This window comes from Drosophila montana, unplaced genomic scaffold, assembly GCF_035044405.1.
Source record: "Drosophila montana isolate Dmon_TW-CO22-7 unplaced genomic scaffold, ASM3504440v1 contig_2178_1, whole genome shotgun sequence".
In the NCBI taxonomy this organism is placed as follows: Eukaryota; Metazoa; Arthropoda; class Insecta; order Diptera; family Drosophilidae; genus Drosophila; species Drosophila montana.
In genome coordinates this window covers 1,078,434-1,096,798 of record NW_026997075.1, presented here as the reverse complement: position 1 = coordinate 1,096,798, position 18,365 = coordinate 1,078,434, and the positions used below count along the sequence as shown (strand labels likewise).

Below are 18,365 nucleotides of genomic sequence, written 5' to 3'. Positions count from 1 at the left end.
TAAATAATAGGATTTATTTCAATTCTGGCGGAAATAAGATGGGTTATCCAAAAAATGAAACATTCTTCATCCATATTCTATTTCTAGCTCTGATAATCTTCGTGTTATCCTGAGAAAACCTTGTCTTAAAATAGATATATATCGATATTATTATATGGTAGGAAATGTTGAAAGAAAAACTTCGTTTTGCGTATGATACACGGAAATATATATTTCAGCTTTCATCGTTTCAACAAAGGGGACAGACAGGCAGACGGCCAGGCCAAGGCCTAGACTCAGTTTGTTGTTCTGCTCAAGAATATATATATATATATATATATATGTAATTTATGAATTCGGATTTGCTTTCTTATGCCTGTTACAACCCTTTTAGCCACTTTCAATGGGTTCGAGGTATAACAAATGTTGATGAGATGAGATTTGATTTTAAAGAAAACTCTTTTTTAATAAATTTTAGTTTTATTATTAATATTATTTGTTTTCCTGCTACTCAATTATATTTTAGAATATTATTATACCAAAAGAAATCAGGTAGGGGTCCAATGTATGGCTTCAATATATTTATATTTTCGCTATTAATATACACTTTTATATATATAACTCTTATATATACTTATATACATAGATAGAGCGTGTGCGTCTGTGTGTATTTGTGTGTATGTGCGTGAGCGTTAATATTCATTACAATATGCTTTTAAATGTCAAAGGGAAGTCGTGGCCCAAACACAAGCGCCCATCTCTCAGTTTGACAGTTTCCGGCCGATTTCATTGTCGCCATATTTGACTGTGTCTGTGTGTTAGTGTGTATTTGTGTGTATGTGTGTCAGTGTGTATTCAAGTCGGCTTTGTGGGCATTCGCCTGCTTCTAAAAGTAGTTGCCTTTTCTGTTTTTCTGCTTTTGCTATTTTATTTTATTTATGTGAACCGCCCGCAAGTCGCTTTCATAAGTTTATTATTTATAAGTCTCACTCGAGTGCGACACTTTGGACGAGTGTGTTCACAGTTTACTTACACTCCAACTATGTTCGTTTCAGTTTCAGGCATCACACACGCACACACAACCAAAACACACAAATACTTACATACACAGCAGCTACAGAAGTGTGCAGGCTTTTATGAGCGCCTGACAATCAGTTTATATTTTGTATGGTTTATTAACAATTTGTGCGGGCCACAACAAATTTAAGTTTTATTACAATGACAGAGAGAAAGAGAGAGAGAGAGAGAGTGAGATGGTGAGATGGTGAGACTAAGAGAACGAGAGAGAGTGAGAGAGAGAGTGAGAAAGTTAGACTAAGAGAGAGTGAAGGAGACCAAGCACCAAAACAAAAAGCATTTTAATGCTCGCGTCATCTTTGATGTGTATGTGTGTGTGTTTGTGGGTGTTTGTGTGTGCTGGTGTGTGTTTGTGTGTGTGTGTGTGACTAAAGTGTGCGCTCTTTGAGTGAAAATATTGTCGCATCAGTAAAAAAAAATGTTTTTATTGTATTTTATTGTTAAAGGCGCTTATGTTTTTATGGCTCGCATAAAACATGGCCGAAATGCGAGAACTGGTCCGCCTTCTCTTGGCCACTGGATGATGCTGGCCATTTGGTGGGGGGGGAGGTGCGTTTCGCATTGTCACGCCCATTTGCACAGCAGGCGGTGCGCTTTGAAATTGAAAATTACATTTTCCAAATGCTTTCATAAAATAAAGGAAAACTGCTAACTCAATAAACAAACGAGCGTAATGAAAGCCAGCCGACACACACACACACACACACACGCACACACACACAAACATATAAACATGGATAAATATGTGCTTAGCTGTTCGCCCTGATGAAAGTCTGACTGACGCACTGACTGACTGACTGACCGATTGATGATCAAGGCACAGCCTGCACCGTAAAGTTACTTTTGGTATCTAGAACGGCGTTTCGGAAATTCCGCACGCAAGTGTGGAAAATCGGTGGAAAGCGATCATATGTAACTATTTTGACTATTCTTTAAACTTGTTTTTCAAGATCCTTGTGTAATTACTTTTGAGGCGTGTTTTACGTTCTTTGCTCAACTCGCTTCGCCTGAATGAAAAATGTAGATGAAAAGTTGTATTATTTATACAGCTTATTAAGAAAACTTATGTTTTAGCAATTTTTGAAAGCTCAAAAGACGAAAAATGGGTATGAAATTGCCGATGGCAAATACTTCTTTGTCAGCGGAAAATCCACACATGTGTATAGAAATGGAGTTTAAATATAGCACTGTAAATATGGGCCGTGCAAAGCCGCGCAATACCCTCTATTAGCTACATATATACATTTGTATATACAAAAAGTACTTGGTTCAAAGTTCAGTACCACACAAAGGTGAAAGAAACCCGAATTTTCGTTAAGCTTTTCTGCAAAATATTGAAATAATTTACTAAAACAATTAAGAACACACAGATGTGTGTTTGTGTGTGTGTGTGTGAGTAAAACTATTACTTAGTTATTTATTTAAGTAGTTGTCCAGTCTAAAACGCAATTAAGCCGCTTAAACTTTGCTGCGCCCTTGGCGTCTGCCTGTGGCGTTGTATTTATCGAACTTCAGTGTGGCCAACCGCATCAGTAAGTGTTCATTAAGACGATTATCGATAAGCGCCTTAAATTGTTGCCAACTAAATTGACTGGCCCATAAACTATTGGCATTACCAACACTTTAAAACGAAACAAATACTTTTTTTTTTGAAAAATGATGGCCTAAAAAATATTTAGCCAATTGATTTGAAGCTTATGTCGCTTAAGCATAAATTCATCAATCGAATTTTTATAAATATTCAGATAATCCGTTAGCCTATATACTACCACATAGCCCACTAAAGTTAATAATAATAATCTTCATTTAAAGCCGCTTTATTTTTTGGATAATAAGTTAGGCTGACGTTTTAAAACTCATTAAATCCAATTCGTTGCTCGTTTAAATTTAATGCGTCTGCCTTTATCGATTTAAATACGCTGATGAGTGCTGTCGTTTATCGATTTTCGATTTGCATACAACACACGCGTCAAATGTGTGACACGAATTCAAAATGTTACAACAAACTGGCGGCATTTTCATGCCAGGTAAGTGCTGGCTGTGTGTAGGAGAGTGTGCGGCTGTGGCAAAAGTAAATGTCAAAGGACAAACATTGCTGACGCCTACCTGTTAACAAAATAATACAAATAAATCGACATGTGCTGCCTGCGCAATACCCTGCAGTGTACCCTTACACCCTTATATAAATCGTCTTGCAAGATTTTAGATCACAATTATTCTACTTATACAAAGCTGTCTCGATATACAAAAAAATAGGATCAGATGTCTTTTAAAGCTACTTCATGAAACTCCTTGCTCAATTTTCAGCAAACTAGGCCTTGTCTATCCTTCGAGGCTTTAACTGGTTGAGAATTGCAAGCGTCAAGCAACGAAACAGCGGCAAAGCGAGCAAAATCAACGTCAATTTTGTGGAGCAAGGAGCACATTTCATTTCATAAAAGTTTGTTGATAAAATGAATCGAACAAGTTTTTCGAATTCTTAAACTTCTTGTTCTACCAGATTAATACGCTGCGTTGCTGAGCCTAAATGTTATATTATGTTGGTATACCCTATTGACAGCCTCTCGTTCGCGAGGGGATATAAAAAGGGCGCTGCGACGCCTGTTGAATGTCAAAAGCAACAACTGACTCGCTGACTGACGGCAAGACTGACAATTGGAAGCTATAATAAGAAGCCATGTGTGCGAGAGCATGTGTATGCTATATAAACGTGAAAAGGGTTGCATACTTATTGGGGCGCGCACGCAAATTTCATTCAACATACCAGCATAATGAAATTTCGCTCACTTTGATGGCGCAACTAACTAAAATAACTAATTAACATTCGATTTTGATGCGATGGGCGGTGTGTGTGTGTATAGTGGGCGTGGCAATTATGCTGCCTGGCTAGCACGGCGTGGATAGGTGGGCGCAGTGGGAGGCTTACGATGCGCGTTGTGGCAAGTACAAGTGCCACATGATTACAACAAGAACAACGATGGCGACAACGGCGTCAACAACGAGACGCTTATGGGCTGTGAGCTTCAAAGCAGAGGATTTTATGCAACAACAACAGCAGCAACAAGACTAACAGAACTGGGTGGCAACATCGACAAGAGCGACTACAACGGAGATGACACAGACGAGGCTGGGCATGAAAGCCCATCTAAGCCGTAATATTTGCTGTTGCCACCAAAAGCGAAAACCTGGCCACACAGGGGGCACGAGCAGCGTTTAGCAGGGAGCGGGGAACGGGGAACGGGGATTGGATAGCAAAGCGAAGCTGCAAGGCGAAAGGGCGTTTAACAAAGCAACAGCAACAACAACAAAAGCAACAACCAAAATTGAAAGGCTCACGCACCAAAAAAAAAACATAAAAACAACAACAACAACATGAAGAATAAGAGAAAAACAAAAAAAACTGAAACATTCTGTGAGAAACTACAACAGCAACAAGAGAGAGAGAGAGAGTGATAGAGGGGGGAGAGGAGAGCAGCTTGATAAAGGCACAAAAATCAATTTTTGTGTCAATTTTTTTCTGTCCAATTTTTTTGTGCTGTGTGCGAAAGCAAATACCCCAAAAAAAAGCTCTAGTTTAATATGTTCGACTAGCAGATACCCTGTATGCAACCTGTATTCATGCACATAAAATTGCCATGCCCCAAACATGGCAAATAAATCTATATGCAAATTATAAGTGCTTAAAATATAAACTCAGATATTTGCTCGCAAAATCCCATCTGAAAATCGATAGTAAATCGATCGGGCGGGTTATCGATAATTCGAGAAAGCAAACCTTAATTTAAGTTCCTTGCCTCGTAGTGCCTTTGAGCCTGCAAGCAGAGGGCCTCAGCTATTAATGCTGATTAAGTGTACAAATCTGAATTCTGGACTTATTATTGATATAGCTCAAGATTATTTATAAAATTTATATTAATTTTTTCTTTGTTATACCCAAAAAGTATATGTGCTTAATTGAATTTCGTGCCTTTTTATTAGGTTTTTCAATATTTTTTTTTATTTTATTTTATTTATTTATATTAATCTAGTCTTATGTTTTCGAGCCCAGGCTATTCAAATATTTTACTGGGATGGATTAATTAAGAAAAATCAAATATTTTTTAATCTAAACACAATTCTCACACAAATGTGACTCAATATTCTTACGCTTACACAAAACTAATATACCCTGCTGGGCTCAGTTTAGCTGGGTATATAGGGTAGAAAAGGCGAAAAACAACGCAAGAAATAATAAAAATGCGTGCAGTCCATCTCTGAGGTCCTGCAGTCAGGAGTCTGTGTCTGTGTCCGTTTTTGGTTTGGTTAAAGGTTTTCTGTTTTCATTTTTTCCCCAATTTTCCTTCTTCTTTTTTTTTGTTTTTTTTTTTTTTTGTGTCGTCGTGCCTAAAAACCGCACAAAATGCGGCTCATATTTCAAAGCCTGCTGTCTGGGTCTGGGAAGCCTCGATCTGTTTTTGGCCCGGCAGCGCTGCTGTGGTCGCTTGTGGTTGTTGTCCGTGTCAAGTATCTGCCTTTACGGCTGTCAAGACTTAGTTGCCCAGGCCAGCACGCACACACACACACACACACGCACGCACGCGTACACACGCACACAATTAAAAACAATCGCAGACGCATAAATTCTACCACAATTAACTATCACCTCTGCTGACAAAAAGACACAGCTTGGTTTCTGTTTCTGTTTCGGTTTCTGTCCGTGACAGCACCTGAACAGGATTTTGAATGCATTCCCAAACAGATTTAACATTTTTGTAAAGTATTTTTTATCTGTTTATTTTTTTTTTCTTTGTGTTTTTCCAGCTAATTTGGGCTTTCAAGTGCCTGCAATTCGCATATATCTAAAAGTTTAACCCGAAGTTTGCTTTATCATGCAGTTAATTAACATTCCGTTTTGGAACTAGTTGGCGCATGTTTTAAATGGAGCTTAGTCAAGCGAAACAACATAAACGAAAGCCAAAAAACAACAACTAATAACTAGTTTTAATAGCTGGTGAAATTCGAGCGAAATGGAGCTTTCAGGCAAAACCAACAAATGTTTTTGGTATTTAGAATTGTTGCAGTCAGCTTCAGGTTCTAAAGGTATTTTTCCTGAGTGATAAAACTCTTGTTAATCTCAATTTCAAAAGTTTTCCCAATTATGTTTTTATATAATTAGCGTGAATTTAAACCACGACAGCAGATGATTATGTTAAGTTCGAATTCACTTCAGGCTTGGCTTCAGCTTGGCTTAATTTGAAATTTCCTTTGAATGTGGTTCGGCTTGTTGTTTAGTATAAATGCAGACATTTTGTTACATTGCATTGCCGACGGGACGTGGCTGCTCAGCTGTGCGCTTACGTTGCGCATACGCCATGTTTTACCGTCGATTGTCTGGCAGAATTCGGTGCCATAAAATTCACATTTAATTTAGTTGTGTGTGCTTGTGTGTGTGTGTGTGGGTGTGTGTGTATGGTTTGTTTTATGCCTCGAGTCAACCTCTTTGATGTACATTGATTTAGTTGTGGCTGTGCTGTGTAGCTATTGCGCCTGCCACGCCCACAAGTAACTCTTGCGTGTGCATTGAAATTTATATGTCGCTCAACGCGCTTTGATTTTGATTTTCCTTTTGTTTTTACATAATTTTTTGTTGTACTTTTAGCGCGCCTCGCGCCCAGCCGTGCAGCCCAGCCCAGGCAGACAAATTTATAACGACATCGCCTATATTTATAGACGCCTTCACCTGTCTTGCCAAAAATCACTTACGAAATTAAATTTGTTGCCGCCTGTCGCTCTCCATTTGTGTTGTTGCTGTGCCCCAACTCTCTCTCTCTCTCTCTCTCTCGTTCTCTCTCGCCCTGTTTAGTTATGGCTGCCTCTGTCTCTGTGTTTTGGCCATTAGCTAGCATTGAAAGCACACATTCGTTTAACTTAGTTATTTGCCAATTCGCGAGAGAAGCTCCTCAGCACCTCAGCACCTCAAGCCTCCTGCTCATTATCATCATCTTCCTCATCATCATCATCATCTGCCACATCATCGTCATCATCTACAATATCTCTTTCATGAGCAACTGGGAAATGTTGCACATTTCACAAGCGTCATGCGCCAGTTGTCAGCTTATTATATGATATACCACATAATCTACTCAATGGATCTCAAAAGTTGTATAGAGTAAGCTGCTAATTGACTGACGATAGGAATATGGACATGTATGTTAACAACTCTTTTTATATATTATTCATTTATAAACATAGTGCATTATTAACTAGTCGCATCTTCCATTTATTCGCATTCCTTTTTAAGCTGAATTGAAGAAATGTTTAGTAAAAAGCGCATTATTGAAGCTCTATAATTTAACATAAACAGCATTTATTCGGAGTAGCTCAAGTTCTAGAAATGTTTAATGTTGTCTCTGGCTCTTAAAAAGTAAGAGATTTGCTAAACAGGATTTCGATATCGAATCGATATCGATTATCAATACAACGAACTCGTACTGCGTGGGCAGTTGGAGGACCTACGTCAAAATATTATGTCTATAGCTCTTATAGGTTCTGAGATCCTTGCGTTCATACATACGAACGGACGGACGGACGGACAAACGGAGAGTCGGACGGACATGGCTAAATTGACTCGGCTATTGATGCTGATCGAGATATATATACTCTATGTCGTCGGAGATGCTTTCTTTTGCCTGTTACATACGTTAGCACAAAATCATTACACCCTATATGTTTCTTATTATGACCATTTAACTAAATGCGAAGCTTTAGTAGAATTAAGTCTGTGATATTCGAATCGTCGACTTCAAAAAGCATATATGTACTGGTATATTTTTTATTTATTTATTATATGGTCGACAAATACGACTACTAGGAAGACCCTAGTTATTTAATATATCAAATTATAAAAATTAAGACCCAAAAGCCTAATTAGAATACACAATTTTCTAATAGCATCACCGACCGATGGAGGTGTTTTATTTACTTCTTTCTCAGTGACAAATATAATATATAGTCTGATTATAAGGCCTATAAAACATATTTGTATAGGTAGAGTACGGGTATTCATCTTAATCAGCCTCTTAATCAGGACCTGAAATTGGCGGGCTGTATGTGGAAGATATTAAGATATTTAGAACAAGCTTCATTCGAGGCAAATTCATCAACTTAAAGATTCCAGTTTTATGAAGTGCGACTTAGACTTTAAGGCTTATCTATATAAAATGACCACAGAATTTTTGTAATTTAAATCCAATTTCAAGTTACAATGATGATAAGTAAATAAAATAATAAATTAAATATTACACAGCTAAGCAAAAGAGCTTTTGTCTCATTACATTTAACAAAATGTAGCAAGCAACTGGATTAGCTAACAAATGCAGGGTATTCAGGCATCTATCAACTTTCCTCTTTTGTTTTTGAATAACATTTCATTGTTGTTGCTGTTGCTTGTCTTATTCCGATCAAATTTGCAAAAACATGTCTGTCGCATTTATAAATTACATTTGAGTAGATGGCCTGCAGGTATTTTATTTTATTTGCTTATTTCGGATTCCGGATGTGTTGTGCACACACACACACACACACGCACACACACACACACGCACATACACACCCATATATATATATGTCTCGGTGTCTCTCTAACATATGTATATGGAAATGTACAGCAGATACTTATTTGATTGCTCACAACAATTGCCCTGCCTTCGGGGCGGGCTGCGTTTGTTGTTTTCATTCCGTTTGCTATTTACATTAAACTAATTAATTATATTTGAAATTTGAAAAGTATTTGTTTTGTTGCCCCAAAAACAAAATCACTTTAAATGAATTAATGGAATTAATTAAAATAAAACAGCTCGCAAACATTTTTAGCTTTAATACGTTTGCCGCGCAAATAAATATTTTGCGCAGTAAAATATACTTGTTTTTTTTTATGTTAGTTCAAATAAAAAGCTTTCAATTTGAGCCAAAAGTTCCCAGCTTTGCGATACACTATTCCTTTTTGACGAGCTTCAACAATTGTATTAGAAAAATATTTTATAAAACACATTGATTCGATTCGAAAAATAACGTAGAAATATATTTATAATTAAATTTATTTGTTTTTTGAGTTCAATACTTCAATTGTTAACTTTCAATTATTCTTTTTGTACCCTTGTAGATGCTTTTATAAATTTGTCGTTAAATGTGCAACGCATTGACGGAGACACATCTCCGACTCCCTATAGTATATATATTCTAGATCAGCATCAACAGCCGAGTTGATATAGCCAAGTCCGTCCGTCTGTCTGTCTATCTGTTACTATGCAAACTAGTCTCTCAGTTATAAAGCTTTCCTCTTGAACCTTTGCTTAGGTCCTTGTTTCTGCTCCAGCCAGTACATATGTTGCAACCGGCCGGATCGGACCTCTGTATCGTATAGCTGCCATGGGAAAGATTGGACGAAATGTAGGTTTTCTTTTTTATATGCAAACTCTTATCAACATCGCAATACTAAATCATAAAGTGACATAGATCGAAAACTAGGTTAATGTATGGCAGATGCAAAAGGCAAATGTCTGCAAGGGTATTGAATCATCGGCTTGTGTCGAAGATTTCTTTATATTCCTGTTGTTAGATTATTTTGTCATTCATTTTGTATGTATATATGATATCAGCAATTTGTTGGCTTCAACTCCATTAATTTATCTGATTCATTTATAGCTCGCAGTTTTTCAAATTAAGAAATGTGAAGTAAGCTCTCAAGATATTCGAAATGTCAGTCCTAAAAACTAAATTATTTTAAGGAGCAGCCGATGTACCTAATGTATGCATAAAATATTTTAATATAGTATATACTTATATAATATTTATATAGTATATATAAATAAATTAATACCGTAATTATATTAGTATTAACATTTCAAGCGCCGTGAAAGCTGCGCTCATGAAAAAGACTCAATGTTTTGCTTTCTTTTAAGCAATAATAGGTATTATATGTATTATCCCCTTAGTAATTGGCCCTATTTAAAATGCTTAAAAACAGGTATTTCAGCTTGCCACAAGAAGCCGCACGAAACACCGAAAGCAACAACAATGGCAACAACAAGAAAAAATAAAAATAATCACATCATTTATTTAGTTGTCTCCTGTTTCTGTTTCGTTCTCTCTCTCTTTTATTTTTTTTTTGCACAAATTAAATGCACCTTTACATTGTTTTTGTGTGTCTGTATGTGTGTGTGTGTGTGTGTGTGTGTTGTTTTTTCTGTGCTTGTTTTTTGTTTTTGCTTAATTCTTTTTGTTGGGGAGCAATTTTGATGCACTTGCTGCTGGTTTTTGGTTAGTTAATTTGACGGTTTTTCTTAATTTTTGATGTGTTGTGTTTTCTTTGCGTTTAAATTGTTGTTTGTGCAATTGTTTAAGCACACACACGGCTCATTAATTATTTATTTGTGTGGCTACTCACCGACAGTTGTTGTTGTTGTTGTTGTTGTTGCTGCTGCTGCTGCCACAAATCAATCAAATATTGTTGTGCCTTGCTCGGAATTGTTGAAGGTAGTTTTTTTTGTTTTTGTTTTTACTTAGCTTTGCTTTTAGTTTGTTATTGATTTGTTGCACGTTCAAAGATTTTGTTTTAAGGTTGTTTTTTTGTTTTTTTTTTTTTGCCCCCGCCCCACAATCTGTCGCGCCGACGAGCGCTATTGAGTATACAGAAACGGGGTTTGTGTATGCGTTAATTAAATGACTGAGGCTTTTGTTGAAATGTCTTTTTGATTTATGCAAGAACAACAAGAGTTTCCGCTTAAATGTCCCAACTGTTTAGCGCCTTTCGTTACCGTGCCACAATGGGCCGCAATTTGTGTCTATTGCGAAATCTGGCAACTGGCCGCAAAAGTAAGCCAAAAACGTAGTGTACAAATATTTATGCACATAAATTTCAAAACATTTGCCCCCCCCTACCCGCTATCACCTTGCGGCCCAGCCAAATTACACAAATTACACACTCATTTAATTTCATTTTCGCTTCTTGGCTGCATTTTTTTTTTTTGTTTATGCCACGAGATTCTCATGAATGAACAGCTGTGTGTGTGTGCAGTTGTGCGTGGGTGTAGTTGTGCGTGGGTGTAGCTAACACTTTGAACTGATTATAAAAATCAGCAAGTAATGTTTATGGATTACATGAGCCGCTGCAGCACTGCAGCTGCGGCTTTCGCTGGAAGCTGTACAAATTCTTAGTGAACCTCAAATGACCCAACAGCAACAAAAAGGTTAACATTTAGAAGTTGAGTCGGTTGCCGTGCTCCTCGTGTGCAGTCATCAATTTACAATCTGTTCGCTCAAGCAATGTGTGGCGACAAAAGGAGAAGCATTTCAAACTTTTGCTGACCGGAAGACAGCTCAAGCAAAGGGGAGTGCCCGTAACCCGGAACCCTCACGGACTGTCGAACTGTGTCCTGGCTGGGCCGCAGGACCTGTGACTCTAGGACATATATAAAGTTTGGCAGCAGCTTTCAAATCTGGCAGCTGGCACTTAAAACACCTGCTCTGCAGGTATACAGCAGTCATGGAAAGTGTATAAAAGAAGCTGAAAAGCTTTCGCTCCAAAGTCGAGGCTTTAAGATCTTGTCATTTTACGTTAGGTATGACTGACTTTATCTTATCATCAAAATTAATTGCAAATATATGTAGTCTCATGTATGCCGGCAGTAATATATTTAAGTAACTTTACGCATCTGTGTATTTGCACACATTTCAATTTCGAGCGCGCGCCCCATGTGGCGTATGCGTAATATTTCTAATGCAATGCACAGCTCGGCTCTCAGATGCACATTTATATGAAATGGGCTTAAAACGTTTGCAAAGCAACCGAGCCACGCACCAACACACCAACACACACGCACACACACACGCACACACACACACACACACACACTTGGCAAAGTAAGCCTCACATAAAAGCTGTCGCGGAAACGCGGCGTATGAGCAATTTTTTCTAAATAATTATTGCGACGCATGCTTCAAATTTTGTTGTTGTTCCCCTTGGTGCTCAGGGGTAAGAGATTGAGTTAGGTGGGGTGTTGCTTTCGCTCTTCCTCTTATTGCTGTAGTTTTTGTTGTCATTTTTGTTTAGTTTTTTATGTTTGTTTTTTTCGCTTTGATTTGAAATTAAAAATGAATGAACGTCGCTTTAATATTTAAACAGCACCCGAACTAAAACAATGCCAAATTTTTGTTTCTGGTTATCTATCGTAAATTGTTTTTTTAAGGGCACGACATGTAATTAAATATGCGCAATTATTTGTTCAGTTGGGGTCTGTTTGTATGGTTTAGTTAAATTTATTTGCCGTCTTTTTTATTGCCCTGCACCCATTGAGAGTTTGTAAATAAAGGAAGGCCCAAATAGTTTTGTGTCAAATGTTGAAGAACAGGCAGAAGAGAGCATTTGATGAACTGATGAACTATATTTCAATAAAAATTATAAAAATAATCATTTGTAAAGCTAGATCCTTGTGCTTTGTCATGCTATACTGCTATATTTATGCCCTGAACATTTCGGTAAGATTGGCTAAAAAATAAAGCTAAAACCTTGGGCATTGGTAAATACACACTTTTGATTGCTAAACGTATGCCCTGAAAATTTCATAAAGATCGGACAAAGAACTCCAAAGTTAATAAAGACTGCATTTCGCATAGTCTGGGGACTGCACTTCCCAAGGGAAAAAGAAGCGCAGCAGCTGTGTAAAATGCGCAGCTTCAGCGCGTGTGTGTGTGTGTGTGAGTATGATTATGTGAATAAGTGTTTAGAATGAGTTCTAATGTTTGTTACAGCAGCTCGGCATATGGTAAAGTCGGGCACTCCCTACTAGAGTACTCTTGGGTTGGCTTTTTATTTTTTTTTTAAATTGACGCACTCAATGTGAATGTCTCTTTCAAGCCAACACATCCGCCCACACACACGTACACAGAGCCAATTGGGCTTGTGTGGCCATTTGACCAAGAGCTAAAACCATTTTTCTGGCCAAGTTATTTATGGCAGCTGAACCACAACTCACTAGTAAACACTTCTATGTTAGGTAAACAAAAGAAAAAAGATCTGTTGAAAGCAGAAAAAACTCCAGTATTCAAGCATCGAAATGTTGCATAGTTTTCGGCAAATATTGCCTGAATTGAGACATTGCAAAAAGTTTGCCAAATGTTTGAATACGTCGTTCCATGAGCCTGATCAAGTACAATTTTCCCCAGCTCACTGGGAAAAAATACGATGCATAGTTTTATAGCTAGCAAAAAAATATGTGAATGAGCGGAGTTGTTATTTAACAAATTGAGCGCAATTTACAAGTGAAAGGCTCTTAAATGAATCGAATAAAAATTAATAAAAATAAAATGTACAACTAGGTTTCGGGTTTGTATTCCGGGATAGGTAGATAGAAGGGGACTAAAAGGTTATAATAAAATCAATAAATAAAATAAATAATTAATTATCACTATTAATATAATATTATAATAATAACAGCAGTAATAATAATAATATAAAAATTGTGATAGTAATGATAATGATGATAATGATAATGATAATGCTAATGATAATGATAATGATAATGATAATGATAATGATAATGATAATGATAATGATAATGATAATGATAATGATAATGATAATGATAATGATAATGATAATGATAATGATAATGATAATGATAATGATAATGATAATGATAATGATAATGATAATGATAATGATAATGATAATGATAATGATACAATCAGAATAATTATAATGATACAATCAGAATAATTATAATGATACAATCAGAATAATTATAATGATACAATCAGAATAAATATAATGATAACCGGAATAATTTAAATAATAACCAGAATAATTATAATAATTAATAATTATAATAAAGGCATTGGTCGGTTCACATATCAAAGATCATATTTCTCGAAGATATAAAGCTCTTAAGCTTTTTGCTATGCACGCGATCAGGCTCAGAAGGAACACAAACTAACAACAATTTGATTCTTTTTGTCTTTAAATAATTTATATAAATACACACGAATATTTATATCAATTACTTTATTTATGTTTAACACTTTTGCAATTTTCAATTTGCAAAAAAATCTCTTGGTTTAATCTTTAATCGCATTTGCGTGGCATTTAAAGCGGCTGACCACGACAAAAAAGCGCGAAGCCTAATTGAATATTGATTGGGCTTTATGCGATTCAACGAAATTAACATACATATATGTACATATATATTAACATATATTAACATATATTAACATTTATATACATATGTATAAACCTTGCGCAAACAGAAAACTGTGGGACAATTAAACTATTTAAATTAAAGTATGGTTTCTTGTTGTTGTTTTATTATTAATAAGCCTTAAAGGTGGATTTCACTCAATAAGTAGTCTATTAAAAATGCATTTTAAGCATTTGTGCATTATAAACCTTAAAAATTGTTGTTATTTAAATGCTTCAGTTTTATTTTTTTTTATTAAAATATTCACACTTGCCAAAATTTGCAATTTCTCTTCGAGTATTTTCAGTTAGCTGTCGAAAATGAACACAAAAACAGCAAACAAATTTTCCAAAAAAATTTCCATTTCTGTTAATATTTTTACATTGAAGTTTTGCACCAAAAATACAAAAAAAAAAATTAGAGAAAATAATTTATTCACACACAAATTTGAGACACTAACCAAATGAACAACAGTTTTTGATTTGTTTTGTTTGGTTTTGTCGCCGATTGTCGTTGTTGCAGGCAAAGGCAATGGAAATTGCGCTTCAGCTGCTGCTGCTTCGGCGCCCGCGCCCACACACAGACAAGAACAAACACGTCGTGCCGTCGGCAATGCTGAACGAGAACTAGAAACTGAAATCACTTTGCGCCAGAGACACAGCCACAACGCAAGCAGGCAGCAGAGCCAGCGACTCTGTCGACGGACGCAGAGCGTTTGGTTCCACACATTTTGCCAGCGTGCGTGCGTAGACGGCGACGTCAACGTTGACGGCGGCGTCCACATCGTTGCGAATTCTCTGGCAATCCCAACGACGCGACGATTCGCACGACTCCAAAATCGCATGCGAGAAAACACTTGTATGATGTTGGACTGCTAGTATAAATCGCACTAGGGAAATTTACAAGCACAACTTAAAGGCGAGAGCGCGAGCGAGCAAGAGAGAGATGGCCAGATAGAGAGCGAGTGCACAGATAGTAAAAAATTTCCCTGTTCTTGTCGCAGCGGCGAACACGAGTGCCATAAACGAACGGCACGAATCGGCTTGAAGGCACCGACGAGCCGTAAACAGCTGCATGCTGTGGTTCTCTGCTGCCGTTCATGTATATGTGTGTGCGCAACTGTGTGTGTGTGTGTGTTGTGAGTGAGAGTGTGTGGGTGAGGCAGCCTCGCAGGCCAAGCCAAAATGTTGGCCTACCTGTTGCTTAGCAACTCGGCAGCGCGCCCAGACGCGCGCTTCATTATCATTGTCAGCATGCCAAATGATGGGGCAGGTGGTGAGGAGGGATGGTGGAGGCATTGGGCGCGAAGTCTCTGCTATGTGCAGATGTTGCACGTTTGCCCGTAAACGTAGCCTGCAACAGCTGTTCGAATCGAAACGAACCGTTAACGGATACTATTAGCATGCCCAAAACTAAAGAAAGGAAATTTTCGACTCGCATGCGAGAGTTGTGGCCGACCCGTCGAAGAGGGTAAATTAAATTGCGTAAAGTACGTGTTAAAAAGAAATAGACACAAAACACACACAAAGGCACATGCACGCACACACACTAACACACACACATAGGGCGAGCAAAAGGGAGCAAGACAAAAAGCTAAGCCTGAGATGGTAAAAAGCACAGCAAATTTTAGCTCCATGTGCGCGCGTGTGTGCGTGCATGTGTGCGTGCATGTGTGTATAAGTGTGTGTGTGTATTTGAAAATTGAACATATTGCGCTGGGATTATAAATCGATTGTAAGAATGAGACACTTGACTCACGTAAAACACAAAAGGCGATAAAAGGCATTCAGAATTCGACTTTTCGAGCCGCACTGACAGCATCTGAAGCCCATTACCGCCGCAGGTTGCTCTGAAATCGAAGCGATTATCGGGGATGGGAAACCAGCCTATCGCATTCCAAATGATAATCATTTTATTGGCTATGAAATATCACAAATGCCAATTCTACTCAAATTACGTAGCACAGACTGCTCCGAACTCAAGCTGAATAATAAATGAATATAATTTCTAGCAACAAGTTGACTTTTTGCAGCCTGTACTCAATAAAAATTAGAAAAACTGGCATATTAGACAATATATTTATACAATAAATTTTTAATGTGCTTTGAGAACTATAGATAACTATTTTACGATCTAATCCAGAGATGGATTTTATCTAATTAAATTTCGCATTGACTAGTTTTGAAACTGAATGGATGCTTAAAATAGAAACACAAAAGTTATGTAAAGTCCTATCCAAAATAATTGTCCTCCCCTATGAAAGAAATTTGCTATAGGCACACAAAAAAATATTTAAAACACCTTTAAAGTTATGAAAGAAAATACCTTGAAGTGCCTTTTACGAAACAAGCTCAAAAGTATGCAGTACTCTAATTAGCCGCAACCCAAAAGAGGAATTTAAGGAATACCATATACAATACATATACATATATATATATATATATATATGTATATATATATGTATATACCCCTGTATATACAGAAATTATCTGAGAACAGGTTATGTCAATACTTGAAATGAGCAAAAATTATCAAACATGATTAGCGCAAGACATTAACAGGCGGACAAAAAGCCTTGCACGACTAGCAAATACCCCGTAAGAAGTAAGTGAAGTAAATGCAAACGTATCAAATTTAAATATCTACCTATAATATAAAATATCCAAAGCAAATTAACAGAAATTTTAAAAATGTATATAAAAAGCATAAGATCGCGTCGGACTAGAGTATTTAGAATTAAATGGAAAACTGTACACAAGATTGGTAACAAGCAAAGAGGTATTCAAACCCAGCCGTTTTAGGTCGTTATTCTCAAGTAACTGTTAACCGTTTCAGCATCTTTTTTCGTCAGTTGTCTAATTAATGACCGCTAAATATGCTTCGTGCCGTGCATTGATTATGGGCTATATCAAGGGTATTTTGTTTGTAATACTCATTGCGGCTGCCCAAGCCTGGCCTGGTCTGTCCTGGCTTGTTGTTGTTGTTGTTGTTGCTGTTTGCGGTTCCTCTTGTTTGCATTCGGCAGCAGCAGCCGCAGCAGCAGCGCACGTAACGGCAAATGCCACTCAACACTCAACACTCCACATGCCAAATACAAACACACGCGCAAAAGAAGCAACACAGATGGAAGCGTTGGCTGCGCCAGCAGAACCACAGTTAGAAACGGCGCCAGGTCTTCAAGTAAGGCAGCGGGCAGCAGTCAGTGGCGTCGTGGTCGGGTCGGTGGTCTACGTTGGACGGGGAGGGGGGGCATATTGGCTACGATGTCGAAGTCGAAGTCGCCGTCGAAGTAGAAAAGTGTAAACAAGAAACGTGATATTTGACAGATGACTGTAGATATTTAGATACCAACATAAATACTACTTATGCCCAATGTCGCTTTCTCTCTTACTCTGCCTATCCCACACCTCTCTCTCTCCCCCCCCCCTCCCACCTGCCATAGCTAGCTGAGTCAAGCACACACACGCACACCCGCACACTCGCACTTCCCCCACAGTCGCACTTCCCCCTGCACAGCTGCCACTGTCTCTGGGGTCTTATTGATTTTCTGCTGGCTTTCACAGCCACTTGCCGCTTGGTTTGAAGTGCCAGCCACGCATAAAGGACGTAGCCAAAAAGAGAAACAGAGTGAGCGAGAGAGAGAGAGAGAGAGAGAGAGACTGGAAAAAAATGATGAAGGCAAAAAGAGACAAATAAGACAAAAAATTAAACAAGCACCAAAAAAAATAAAATAAGCGAAATGAGCACAAAAGAATCGAAAGATGCAAATATTGTAATGGATTCATGTTGTTCGTTGTATGTTGCCCGCACCCCTCTCTGCGCCTCTTACTTAATTTAACCATCAGCTACTCCTTATGTACATATGTCTCTGTGTGTGTATGGCGTATGCTCAACATTGACACAAGGCTACTCAAACACAATTTATTGCTCACTAATAGTAATTAAATTTCATTAAAGTTTATTTTCACCAAAAGCCCAAAAAAACAACTCTATTAGACAGGCAGAAATATAACCCGATGGGATTATTGGAAGTATTCGATTTTATAAATTCACTTAAAGCTCTTGGTTCTTTAAAGGTATTTACATTCTTCTAAAGAT

General features: G+C 37.5%; 1 protein-coding gene across 7 annotated transcripts in view; it reads right to left on the bottom strand.

The window, feature by feature from the left end:
- LOC135427430 (Kv channel-interacting protein 1) overlaps positions 1–18,365 on the bottom strand; it is a 98,096-nt gene that overhangs the window by 68,864 nt on the left and 10,867 nt on the right. For 2 of the 7 annotated variants that reach the window (XM_064680945.1, XM_064680946.1), the window contains exons 1-2: positions 14,728–14,956; positions 10,481–10,712 (exon numbers count right to left, since the gene is read on the bottom strand). The exons of 2 other annotated variants lie outside the window; for them this stretch is intronic. The gene's annotated coding sequence lies outside the window, so the exon portion shown is untranslated. Of the gene's footprint in view, positions 1–10,480; positions 10,713–14,710; positions 14,959–18,365 lie in introns of those variants that run through there. 3 more of the 7 variants (XM_064680944.1, XM_064680943.1, XM_064680947.1) reach the window with 3 other exon arrangements.